This window comes from Zophobas morio, unplaced genomic scaffold, assembly GCF_036711695.1.
Source record: "Zophobas morio isolate AGI-343-1 ecotype UQ-CSIRO unplaced genomic scaffold, CSIRO_AGI_Zmor_V1 ptg000162l, whole genome shotgun sequence".
Classification (NCBI taxonomy): Eukaryota; Metazoa; Arthropoda; class Insecta; order Coleoptera; family Tenebrionidae; genus Zophobas; species Zophobas morio.
In genome coordinates this window covers 1-9836 of record NW_026972266.1, presented here as the reverse complement: position 1 = coordinate 9836, position 9836 = coordinate 1, and the positions used below count along the sequence as shown (strand labels likewise).

At 36.8% G+C, this 9836-nt stretch overlaps 1 non-coding gene across 1 annotated transcript; it reads right to left on the bottom strand.

The window, feature by feature from the left end:
• Nucleotides 1–237: 237 nt before the first annotated feature.
• Trnaf-gaa (transfer RNA phenylalanine (anticodon GAA)) lies at nt 238–310 on the bottom strand. Its single transcript has one exon. It is a non-coding gene; the product is annotated as a tRNA-Phe (tRNA).
• Between the last annotated feature and the right edge of the window lie 9526 nt (nt 311–9836).

Genomic DNA, 9836 nt, shown 5'->3' with positions numbered 1-9836 from the left:
CAAAATTTCAGTCTTTTATCTGGAATTTTCCCATTTTCATTTTTCATTTTCTCAGTGTTGTAAACCTTATGAAAAAAAAGACAATTTAATTCTACAATAAACTCTTGAGTATTTATGTATGACCTCGTTTGTTTTATTCTTAGGTTAGTCACGTTATTTATCACCATGTAGTGTTAGCTAACCTTTTGTACTGTTGTGCAAGAAACTTTATCTTATCTTATAGAATAAAAAAATTAATGCCGAAACCCGGGATTGAACCGGGGACCTTTAGATCTTCAGTCTAACGCTCTCCCAACTGAGCTATTTCGGCTGCTGGTACTAGCAGCGTTCAAATAAAAAGAGACAAACAAACGTTTTCTCTCTCACAAAAAATCACACCTCAACTGGAACGAGATTTTACAACTTTTTGATCTTGTAATTTTTCAGTTTCAATTTATCTACATTTAAATTGTTCGCTTCAATTTCTTTATTTTTAGAACTTTTAGTTATCCAATTTTTAATTTTCATTTTTCATTTTTTTAGTTTTTCGATTTTCAATCAGATAATGAAAATTTTTTTAATTTCACTTTTCTTGTTGTTTACATCTGGTTCGTTTTTCTTATTACCAATATTTAGTAATCCTAAACACACATTAATATCGCCAGCACCAATATTTGCTTTTATTATTATTGTAGCAAATAGTGGTGCAAATGTGAACAGCGAACGCCGATAAATCTCGGGCGATGCTTTGTTAAAAAATTCATTTTTCAGGATTTATTCCTGTCGATCGCTCTTCGTCTATCCATTACGTTTTTATTGCTCGGGTTTTCACTAAATCCCGTTAAATGGGTTGTCGCCAAATTTCATTGTTTCTAGATTTGTAATATTTCATCCACTTGGCTTTTTTCTGGTTCTCGAATAAATCTGAACCTCCAGTCTCCTACAAATATTCCTCACTAGCAAAACATCGAAAACTAAGCCACAAGATGAGCTTTATTAACCCCACATTGCACTCTGCAAGATTAAATTTCAAATTTAAATGTTGCTTTTGACGGCTCTCCCTTCATTACATTTTTCACGCTTTTAAATAATTAACTTGAAATTTGAATAATGCGTTCCACCTCGAAACCACTACAAGTACACTCCGAATATTATTTCTCCCAACATGATTGTTTTTTTTATCGCTGCCGAATTCCTGAATTATTCCCCTGCAGTTTGCTGAACCGCACAATTCGGGACAAAACCATTTGGCGGAATGTTTCATCCTGGAAACGAAACACACGCTAGTGCGCCCCCGAAATTGCGCTTTAAGTGACCCCGTAAATTTTTCAGGGTTTTGTTTAGCTGGTGATAATATTTTTGCCCTTTATGGAATTTAATTAAGTAGGATCTCAATTTTCTTGATTGCGAGCGTGGAGATAATCTCCGAAAGTTTCAACAAGTTATGTACAAGGGGATGCGATATTTTCGGAATAAATTGATACGGGAAGGGTGCCAGATATAGTTAGTAGAGAACACAGGCGCTGTTAAAACTGTCAGCGTTGTTGTTGGCACCCTGTTTACGTTCTCAGAAAATTTTTAACAATAATAATAATAGTGATTTATTCATCCAACAGACAAATTGTCTGTAAAAATATAATAAACAAGAGTGGACCCAAATTGGAACCTTCTATAACCCCACTATTAGAAAAAAACTCCGGCGACTGATATCCGCTATATTCACCGTATTGATATCTATTGATAATAATTGATTTCATAAGCAATACTAAACCACTACATAATCCGAAATTTTTTTTGAAATATTTGATCAGACATGATCCTTTCGTTGACCGTACCTGATGTTTGTGTTTTTTCTGTTTTCAGATGTTCAATTCCTATTCGAAGTTTCTTGTTTTCTACTATAAGTTCATTGATAATAATTTTTTTCATTTGACTTATCGCCGCTGATAAGTGTTTAATGTCAAAGTCAAATTTTTCAAAGTATAAAATTACAAAGACAATCATCTTACTTTCTTCTGTATATTCTGCAAATTTACTAGAGGCTATTTTGTACATATTTTATTGTTTGTTGTGCTTTTGTTTGTTTGGAATTAGCCTCGGATTAAGCCAAACCTAGAATATATTGAAACTTGTAATTTAGAGCAATTTTTAAAAAACTTTATCTAAATTTTGGCATTTTGATAGTAATAATTTTTTTCGATCGCTTAGCGTATCCATCTAACGATGATTTTGCTGGTGCAAAGTGAAAAAAGTACTGCCTAATATTCTAATAATAATTTAGCCCTAAAACACCAGGGAAAACTAGCGGAATCACCCGAATCTCCGCAAATTACCTATGCTTCTACATGTCAAGATAAATCCTGTTGATAAACAGTCGTTTTATTAAGGTACTATTTTATTAAATTATCATTAAAACGATGTAAATAACTCATAACTTTTTCGTTCTTATTATCCTTTTTCGTCCTTTTTCGTTCTTTTTCGTCTTTTCTCGTCCTTTTTCGTCCTTATTCGTCCTTTGTCGTTCTTTTCGTTCTTTTCGTCCTTGTTAGGTTTTTCGTCCCTATTCGTCCTTTGTTGTACTTTTCGTTATTTTCGTCCTTTTTGTGTTTTTTCGTCCTTTTTTCGTTCTTAGTATTTTTTCGTCCTTTTCGTCATTTTTCCTCCTTATTATGCCCTTTCGTCATTTGCGCGCTCTTCATCCTTTTTCGTCCTCTTCATCAGTTTTCGTCGTTTTTATGCTTTTTCGTCCTTTTTCGTCCTATTTCGTTCTTTTTCGTCCTTTCTCGTCCTTTTTCGTCCTTTCACTGCGTTTTTCGTCCTAAGTATCCTTTTTCGTTCTTTTGGTCCTTTTTCGTCCTTATTATGCCCTTTCGTCTTTTCGTCCTCTTCGTCCATTTTCGTCGTTTTTATGCTTTTTCGTCCTTATTATCCTGTGTCGTTCTTTTTTGTCCTTTTCGTCCTTATAGTCCTTTTTTCGTCATTAGCATCCTTTTTCGTCCTTTTCGTCCTCATTATGCCCTTTCGTCCTTTTTTGTCCTTATTATCCTTTTTTCGTCCTCTTTATGCTTTTCGTCTTTTTCCGTCGTTTTTCGTCCTGTTTCGTCCTTTGTCGTCCTATTTATGCTTTTTCGTCCTGTCTTGTCCTTTTTCATCCTTATTCGTCTTTTCTCGTCCTTTTCGTTCTTTTCGTCCTTTCCATGTTTTTTCGTCCTCTTTCGTCCTTTTTATCCTTTTCGTCCTTTTACTGCGTTTTTCGTCCTTAGTATCCTTTTTCGTTCTTTTCGTCCTTTTTCGTCCTTATTATGCCCTTTCGTCTTTTTCGTCCTCTTCGTCCTTTTTCGTCGTTTTTATGCTTTTTCGTCCTTTTTCGTCCTATTTCATTCTTTTTCGTCCTTTTTCCTTTTCGTTTTTTCGCTCTTTTCGTCCTTTTCGCCTTCTTAGTCTTTTTTCGTCCTTGTTCATCCTTATTCGTTCTTTTTTGTCCTTTTCGTCCTTATAGTCCTTTTTTCGTCATTAGCATCCTTTTTCGTCCTTTTCGTCCTCATTATGCCCTTTCGTCCTTTTCTGTCCTTATTATCCTTTTTTCGTCCTCTTTATGCTTTTCGTCTTTTTCCGTCGTTTTTCGTCCTGTTTCGTCCTTTGTCGTCCTATTTATGCTTTTTCGTCCTGTCTTGTCCTTTTTCATCCTTATTCGTCCTTTGTCGTCCTTTTCGTTCTTTTCGTCCTTTCCATGTTTTTTCGTCCTCTTTCGTCCTTTTATCCTTTTCGTCCTTTTACTGCGTTTTTCGTCCTTAGTATCCTTTTTCGTTCTTTTCGTCCTTTTTCGTCCTTATTATGCCCTTTCGTCTTTTTCGTCCTCTTCGTCCTTTTTCGTCGTTTTTATGCTTTTTCGTCCTTTTTCGTCCTATTTCATTCTTTTTCGTCCTTTTTCCTTTTCGTTTTTTCGCTCTTTTCGTCCTTTTCGTCTTCTTAGTCTTTTTTCGTCCTTGTTCATCCTTATTCGTCCTTTTTTGTCATTTTCGTCCTTTTTCGCCCTTCTAGTTCTTTTTTCGTTCTTAGTATACCTTTTCGTCCTTTTCGTAGTTTTTCATCCTTATTATGCCCTTTCGTCTTTTGCGCGCTTTTCATCCTTTTTCGTAATTTTTCGTCCTCTCTATGCATTTCGTCTTTTTCCGTCGTTTTTCGTCCTGTTTCGTCCTTTGTTGTCCTTTTCGTTCTTTTCGTCCTTTTTATGCTTTTTCGTCCTTTCTTGTCCTTTTTCGTCCTTATTCGTCCTTTTAGTCCTTTTTTCGTTCTTAGTATACTTTTTCGTCCTTTTCGTTCTTTTTCGTCTTTATTATGCCCTTTGTCTTTTGCGCGCTCTTCATCCTTTTTCGTCCTGTTTATGCTTTTCCGTCCTTTTTATGTTTTTCGTCTTGTTCCGTCGTTTTTCGTCCTGTTTCGTTCTTGTCATGTTTTTTCGTCCTTTTTCATCCTTTTACTGCTTTTTCGTTCTTAGTATCCTTTTTCGTTCTTTTGGTCCTTTTTCGTCCTTTTTATGTTTTTTCGTCCTTTTTCGTCCTTATTCGTCCTTTGTCGTCCTTTTTCGTTCTTCTAGTCCTTTTTTCGTCCTTAGTATCCTTTTTCATCATTTTCGTCCTCATTATGCCCTTTCGTCCTTTTCGTCCTCATTATGCCCTTTCGTACTTTTCGTCCTCATTATACCCTTTCGTCCTTTTCGTCCTCATTATGCCCCTTCGTCCTTTTCGTCCTTGTTCGTCCTTATTATCCTCTTTCGTTCTTTTTTGTCCTTTTCGTCCTTCTCGTCCTTGTTCGTCCTTCTTATGCTTTTTCGTCCTTTTTGTCCTTTTTCGTCCGTTTTCGTCTTTTACGTCCTTTTCGTTCTTTTCGTCCTTCTCGTCCTTTTTCGTCCTTATGGTCCTTTTTGCGTCATTAGTATCCTCTTTATGTTTTTCGTCCTAATCAGTCGTTTTTCGTCCTGTTTCGTCCTTTGTCGTCCTTTTCGTTCTTGTCGTCCTATTGATGCTTTTTCGTCCTTTCTCGTCCTTTTTCGTCCTTAGTCGTCCTTTGTCTCCTTTTCGTCCTTTTCGTCCTTCTCATGTTTTTTCGTCCTCTTTCGTCCTTTTTTATCCTTTTCGTCCTTTTACTGTTTTTTTCGTCCTTAGTATCCTTTTTCGTTCTTTTCGTCCTTTTTCGTCCTTATTATGCCCTTTCGTCTTTTTCGTCCTCTTCGCACTTTTTCGTCGTTTTTATGCTTTTTCGTCCTATTTCGTTCTTTTTCGTCCTTTTTCGTCCTCATTCGTCCTTGTTCGTCCTTTTTCGTCCTTTTTTGTCCTTTTCGTACTTTTTCGTCCTTATTATGCCCTTTCGTCTTTTGCGCGCTCTTCATCCTTTTTTGTCCTTTTTATGCTTTTTCGTCCTTTTTCGTCCTCTGTATGCATTTCGTCTTTTTCCGTCGTTTTTTGTACTGTTTCGTCCTTTGTCGTCATTTTTCGTCCTTCTAGTCCTTTTTTCGTTCTTAGTATATTTTTTCGTCCTTTTCGTCCTTGGTATCCTTTTTGGTTCTTTTGGTCCTTTTTTGTCCTTTGACGTCCTTATTATGCCCTTTCGTCCTTTGCGCGCTCTTCATCCTTTTTCGTCCTCTTTATGCTTTTTCGTCCTTTTTCGTCCTCTTTATGCTTTTCGTCTTTTTCCGACGTTTTTCGTCCTGTTTCGTTCTTTGTCGTCATTTTCGTTCTTTTCGTCCTTTTTATTATGCTTTCTCGTCCTTTCTCGTCCTTTTTCGACCTTATTCGTCCTTTGTCGTTCTTTTCGTTCTTTTCGTCCTTGTTATGTTTTTTCGTCCTTTTTCGTCCCTTTTTATCCTTTTCGTCGTTTTTCGTCCTGTTACTGCGTTTTTCGTCCTAAGTATACTTTTTCGTTCTTTTGGTCCTTTTTCGTCCTTATTATGTGCTTTTGGTCTTTTTCGTCCTCTTCGTCCTTTTTCGTCGTTGTTATGCTTTTCCGTCCTTTTTCGTCCTTTTTCGTTCTTTCTCGTCCTTTTCACCCTCTTCGTCCTTTTGCGTCCTTTTTATGCTTTTTCGTCCTTTTTCGTCCTTATAGTCCTTTTTTCGTCATTAGTATCCTTTTTCGTCTTTTTCGTCCTCATTATGCCCTTTCGTCCTTATTCGTCCTTTGTCGTCCTTTTTCGTTCTATTAGTTCTTTTTTCGTTCTTAGTATCCTTTTTCGTCCTTTTCGTCCTCATTAAGCCCTTTCGTCCTTTTCGTCCTTTTTCGTCCTTATTATCCTCTTTTGTTCTTTTTTGTCCTTTTCGTCCTTTTAGTCCTTTTTTCGTCCTTAGTATCGTTTTTCGTCATTTTCGTCCTTGTTCGTCCTTATTATGCCCTTTCGTCCTTTTCGTCCTCTTCGTCCTTTTTCATCCTTCTTATTCTTTTTCGTCCTTTTTTGTCCTTTTTCGTCCGTTTTCGTCTTTTACGTCCTTTTCGTTCTTTTCGTCCTTGTCGTCCTTTTTCGTCCTTATAGTCCTTTTTTTGTCCTTAGTATCCTTTTTCGTACTTTCTGTCCTTTTCGTCCTTATTATGCCCTTTCGTCCTTTTCGTCCTTTCCGTCCTTTTTCGTCCTCTTTCTCCTTTTTCGTCCTTTTCGACCTTTCCCTTCTTTTCGTCCTGCCGGTCCTTTTTCGTTATTTTAGTCCTTTTTTCGTCCTTGGTATTCATTTTCGTTCTCTTAGCCCTTTTTCGTCTTTATTATCCCTTTTCGTCCTTTTCGTGTTCTTCGTCCTTGTTCGTCTTTTTTTTGTTTTTTCGTCCTTTTTCGTACTTTCTGTCATTTTTCGTCCTTATTATGCCCTTTCGTCCTTTTCGTCCTTTCCGTCCTTTTTCGTTCTCTTTCTCCTTTTTCGTCCTTTTCGACCTTTCCCTTCTTTTCGTCCTGCTGGTCCTTTTTCGTTATTTTAGTCCTTTTTTCGTCCTTGGTATTCATTTTCGTTCTCTTAGCCCTTTTTCGTCTTTATTATCCCTTTTCGTCCTTTTCGTGTTCTTCGTCCTTGTTCGTCTTTTTTTTGTTTTTTCGTCCTTTTTCGTCCTTCTTGGTCCTTTGTCGTCCTTTTCGTGGTTTTCTCCCTTGTCGTCTTTTTTCGTTCTTTTAGTCATATTCTCGTCCTTTGTATCCTTTTTCGTCCTTTCCGTCCTTTTTCGTCCTTATTATCCTTTTTCGTCCTTTTTCGACCGTTTCGTTCTTTTCGTCCTTCTGGTCCTTTTTCGTTCTTTTAGTCCTTTTTTCGTCCTTAGTATCCTTTTACGTCCTTTTGGTCCTTATTATGCCCTTTCGTCCTTTTTCGTCCGTAACATCCTTTTTCATCCTTATTATCCTTTTTCGTCCTTATTATTATTCAGTATTGATTGTATTTTTTTTTTGTTCTGTAATTAGGGAAACCTGTGGGATAATAAACTCATTTTTATAATTATGATTATTCTTTTTCGTCCTTTCTCGTCTTTTTCGCCCTTTTTTTGTTCTTAGTATCCTTTTTCGTCCTTTTTCGTCCTTTGTGTTCCTTGTCGTCCTTTTCGTCCTTTTTTCGTCCTTATTATCCTTTTTCGTCCTTTTGGTCTTTTCGTCCTTTTTCGTCCTTATTATCCTTTTTGGTCTTATTTCGTCCTTTTTCCTACTTTTCGTAGTTTGTGTCCTTTTCGTCCTTTTCGTCTTTTTCGTCCTTTTCGTCCTCTCCAATGTTGGCAACGTATTGCCCATTAAAATTTGTAGTTTCATCTACTGCTATCCAAATATCATGAACCCCAATATCTCTTCTAACTTAATTAATCACCTATGGTTTCCGGACTTGTTGGAACCGTGTTAATTGAGTTTTTGGACCCAACGTTTCGCACACTTTCGTAAGTGGCATCTTCAGGAGCAGGGTTAAGACTCTCTTTTTGAAAGAGTTTCGCCTCTGGTATGCTTGACATACAGAGATACCGTGCTCTTTTTCCTTATTCTTAACCCTGCTCCTGAAGATGCCACTTACGAAAGTGTGCGAAACGGAAAACGATCATATATTGATTCCGACCGTAGAAGCCTCCGAAATTATTACCTATACAAGTACAATGTAAAATAACTATCTAAATAAATAAAATAGTAAAAATTACGATGTTCCCAATCTTAAGTTTCTATTTAATGATAGAATACTTACGTCATCGTAAACTGAGGACAAGTAATTCTTTCTTAAAGTTAATTCTTCAGGAATATTATTTTTGCAGTTCCTCTCCAAAAATAAGCAGAAGTAAAAATTTTTCTTATGGTCTTTACCATGAAATGAGGAAATTAAACTTTGCCTGGTATCTTTAGCAAGATTTGTTTTTGGCATGTTCGGCTCACGACGAATAAAATGTCACCACCATTGAGATGAGGTCGAGATGAGGGTGGGTGGGCGGGGTTTGTATTTTGCGCCATTTTTTCCAAATTGTACGTAGTTTTCTTTTCATGATAAGAAACTGAAAATGTGCGTAAAATTTATGATTTTAAACATTTTTTCATTTCTTGTCTTGTTGTGAAAAGAAGACTATACAATTATACATTTTAAAAAAGCAAAACGTAAATACTTACAAATTTAATGTAGCGAAGTGGAACGCCCTCTTTCATCCCCCCAAGTCCGTTCTTTCCACCAAAGGACTATTCCCTTTTTGTTAATATAGAAGTATTTAATATCGACGCCGTCCCCGTGCCTTTCGACCAAAGTGAGCAAAAAAACAGCGCAAATTCGAACAAGTCACTGCCACTTTTGTTCCTTGATATCCGCCTTTGTGCGGTGGTACAATGGAATTATTTTCTACGACCGTCCTTTGATGTCGCGTTTTTGCTAGACTGCAACGCAAAAATTACACTAATAATTTAAAAGCCGGCTGCAGTCGCTGTAGATTGTCCAAGCGACGTTTTTTTACCAACTTCATCAGTTCACAGACTGTTTAAATTGTTTCATAAATTTTAATACATTACCTGCAATAACTCGCTAAAAGTTGGCGGAATTTATCGCCCACACAGCGCATTTTACTCTCTGACATGCCTAATACTGTGAAGATTTACATTTAATTGCGGGATAGCTACGTATTCAAACAAAATTACTCGAGGAAGATTTCGTCATGCAGGAGTGTTAAGTCTGGTGGAAGTGTCTTAAAGCGGTTTATTGTATCGGATACGGTTAGGAAGAAGAATGGTATTATTATTTCGGGCTTAACTAGAACCGCAACAAGGACGAAAATCGGAATCTGTCAACGTTTCTAGCGACATTTGCAAGATTAAATTGCAAAAATTGTGATTTTTTTCCAAAAACCTAGATGTCTAGGGTAAAAATTCGACACGGATTCATAAACTACAACTACAGAAGTATGTTATTCTATAAAATTTAAGTTACATTATTTTGCTGTTGTGAATTTTGTAAACCTATTAGTCTATTATTGGAACTTTTACCAAGTATAATGGGTACTTTGAGGTGCTATTGTTCCCTTTTATTATTATTAGAGAAATAAAGCAGACCGCCTTTCCGCTAATTGAAGTTCCATTGTTAGATAAGCAAAAATCGATAGTGAATTTCCTTTGAACTCTATTAAATAACATTCTCAGCTTAGAGAAACCGTTAACACTATATATATTTATTTGCAGAAATGTCGAGAATGTTGCACTCCCGAACATCCACGAAATCCCCCTGCGCTGGCTAGATCTCTGCGATGAAGACCCGCTGACCCGACGCACTCTAGACTAGACCATGGAATACAGCAACCAAACCGAAAATGATAGCTTCGTCAACTGCCAGTTACTCCACCCTTCCAGCCCGCTCGCCTCCGTGTATTTCCAGAGCGCCGTTTAT